Source organism: Daucus carota, chromosome 5, assembly GCF_001625215.2.
Source record: "Daucus carota subsp. sativus chromosome 5, DH1 v3.0, whole genome shotgun sequence".
Taxonomy (NCBI): Eukaryota; Viridiplantae; Streptophyta; class Magnoliopsida; order Apiales; family Apiaceae; genus Daucus; species Daucus carota.
The window spans coordinates 12,600,932-12,604,771 of NC_030385.2; positions in this window are offsets into that span (position 1 = coordinate 12,600,932).

The following is a 3,840-nucleotide window of genomic DNA, read 5'->3' on the forward strand; positions in this document are numbered from 1 at the left end:
TTAAGCCTCAAAGAGACGAAAGTATTCGTTGCACCATTTATGTATCTGAAATTGACCAAAGAATTAGTATATATGTTTATATTTGGATGGTTTGTAAATGATTGTGATCAATCATTAAGCTATTTATGTTATCGCTCAATCGTATTGGCTTTGTACTTCTTTATTATGCTTAAAAATATTTTATAATATAGAAAAATAATGTACAAGACAAACTTTCGAAAGTGAATATAACCAAACGGTTAATATAATCTAATACCATTATATTAAATTACTAATAAAACAGCTATTCATGTTATCGCTCAATCGTATTGGCTTTGTGCTTCTTTATTGTGATTAAAAATATTTTATAATATAAAAAAATAATGTACAAGACAAACTTTCAAAAGTGAATATAACCAAACAGTTAATATAATTTAATACTATTATATCAAATTAATAATAAAACATGAAAAATGTTAATAAGCTTACAAATAATAAAATAGAAATAATATGGTCGCCCGTGCTTCGCACGGGTTATAGGCTAGTATGTAATAATATACTAAATATATTATTTGTAATATATATATAAATTTATATGTATATGTAAATATATATTATAGATACATTAACAAATTTGTAGAGAATTGTATGCAAGCATGAATATATCATTCATATTTAGTAAAATTATACAGGAAAATGTATATTTAAACTATTTTTTGATTAAAATTATATTAATATTTTTATATATAATATACACAAAAAGTACACGGAAAATACACGAAACGTTTTGGAATGGATATGGGTTTCAAGTTAGGTACACGAAATTTATAACGGGCCGACTCAGGTTTCACCTTCGAGTACACGAAACACGAAAATATACGAAACGAAAGTATACGAAACGAAACAATTGCCACCTCTATGTGGAGCTGGTTGCTAGATGTTAGGTTCAATCCGCTCAACCGTATTAACCGCAACAACCACCCGCAATCAATCCGCGTAGTACAGATAACCGCAAAATGTAGGCAGTCGTGGATGAAATTTTTAAGAACCATTGATTTGCGGTTTGGTTGCGGATTCATTTTCACTAAAACCCCAAAAATCCAACCGCAACCGCCAACCACACATTATATAAATTAAATAATTTTTATTATATATATATATATATATATATATATATATATATATATATATATATATATATATATATATAGACACACACACATATAAATAAATTAAAGTCATAAAGATAATGAAACTTGGACCTGGATGGTTAATGAAATCATGAAGTTAGGAAAGCTCTCAAGTTTTATATTCCAGAATTAGTTTTCTTTTATAATATGCAACTGGCCTACTGAATATCTTTGTCATTTTTCATAATCAGACTTATTGTATTAGCTTTATGCAAGATTTCAAGTGATAATTTATGTATTTTTAGTTAAAGCCTGGAAGTTTATTTCATGTTCCAGATGAAAAAAAATATTAAAGTTAACTTCTCTCTTTTGTAACTATTTTAACGGTTGAACCACAAAACTCAAACCGCAACCAATTAAAATTAACTGGGTGGATTTGGTTGGTTTTTTCATACCAACGGTTTGGTCGCAGATTGAGATTTTAGAAAATTAGAAGTTGTAGTTTTGTTCGGTTATTATCCTCGAACCGAACCAATCTGAACCACGTACAGGCCTACTGGATGTACTTTGGATGTAAGGACAATATTTAATTAGGATTTTATTTACTTTTTTCATTTTTATCTAGGAAATCAAGATGTAATTATATTATGGAATTCGGTGGCATTCTATAAGGATTTTAAATTATACTTAAAAATTCGATAATATTCAATTGAATTACTAAAATCTAATAATATTCAAAAGTTAATGGATTTTTTGGACTATATAAAAAGAGATTTTGTGAGATTTTTCTGTGTACTTTATGCCTTTTGAAATCCCAGTATAATCCATGAAATTTTGTAGTATTGTGTTCAAATCCAAAAACTCTCCCAAAAAAAATTGATCAAACTTGATTCTCGATGATTAAATCCTACTTATATAATATAGGTAGCCCATTAAAAAATTTTCATTTTACAAATAAAATATTAAAAATTAATAAAAAAAAGTAATCACTTCTAACACTACAAGAAAATTCAATGTTGACAACAAATATTCCGTTGGAATATTAAGGAAATCCATTGGTATGACATCTTTCCAACGGAATGACCACATGAATTGTCAGTTGGAGTATTGTTCATCAGGAAGTTTCTAACAACGGATTTGTTTTTGTTGGTAAACTTAATAACAAAATATCAACCGACTAACAACATCTGATTTTTGAAAATAACAAAGATACAACCAACTTAATAACGGATCAGTCTGTTTGTATGGTTAACAACCATATATCAACGATATTCTGTTGTTAAATTTTGTAACAAATTACCAACGGATGATTTCTAGTAACACTTTACCAACATATTTGCTGTTACTAGTTCATTAGGAACACTCAAAAACTGTTGTAATAACAACCGAATATCTGTTGGTAATTATCACTTTTGGTAGTAAGGTTATAAGCATTTCATTTTCTAATCTTGTAGGTCTTCACATATTCAACAAAAGATAGCAAAAAAGTATCAAATGGAACAAGTATGTTCAAATAAGTGGCAAAATATAACCTGTCACCAACTAAACCATACCAAAATACTAAATCCAATATCATATACAAAAGCATAAGAAGATTTGCCACATTAGTCCAAGTCATATGCAACCTACATAGTCTAGGTGCATAGCTAACATACTAGATTAAATACTAATTGTCATCATTTAAACCATCCAAATCATTAGGCGATTGAGGACGTCGAACATAATTAGCCTCAATAATCATTGCCAAGTGATTCTCCACTGTTTTCATCCGATCGTTCATCTCAGCCAACTTGCTCTTCAAAATCTGATTTTCTTCTTTAGTAGCAGAGGTTATAGAAAAAGGTATACTTTTAGACTGATAAAAGATGTTCTGTGATGAAGCAACTCCATACACCCTGTTCTTCTTGTTAGGCCCTCCAACAGCTTTGAGAAACAGTGCATTTTTATCCACATGCTGCCCAGCTTCCTTTTGTTGCTCACAAAGTTCTAAAAATGTTTCCTATATATAACAAAATAAACGATCAGCCAAAATCTAATTAAACACACAATGGACAAATACAAGGACACAACATGAACAACTCGAGCAGCAACAAGAAAACTATTAAACAACCACCCAACAATTATCAAATAACCAACAAACCTAGAACAGATCATAATCAAGACTAAACAACAACAAAGGACTGAAAACAAAGTAACACATAATTAAACCATTAAATAAAATTCAACAGCTAAACTACAAGCTGAACATGTCAAAAAAATTAAATCAACCATCCACTAATATGTTCATGTACACTCCATATTTTCCCATCACAATTCCAAAATCTAGAAGGATGAGTTGACGTAAAATTTAATCTTCTACCATTCTATTTTCTTCCTTCTACATAAAATAAAACATGAATCAAGAAAAAAATGAAACTCACATATATTTGTTGGTTTTTCTTGTCAATCCATATAACTTCAACATCCTCATCATCCTCGTCATCCATGTCATTCTCTTCAGCATCAACAATTAGATTCTTCTTTTTCTTTAGACGTCTAGTGTGTGCGTAGTAGAACACTTCATCGGCAGTGGGGTCTCGCTTAAACTGGAGTTTCTGTAAAAAAATATATGCAAAATTCACAGCACAAAAAGAGATAATGCCCAAAATACTTCATGTTTAAAGTGCAAGGTCAATATACATATTATCGTATAAAATGCCCTTTTTACCTATCATTTACATATTTTAGTCAT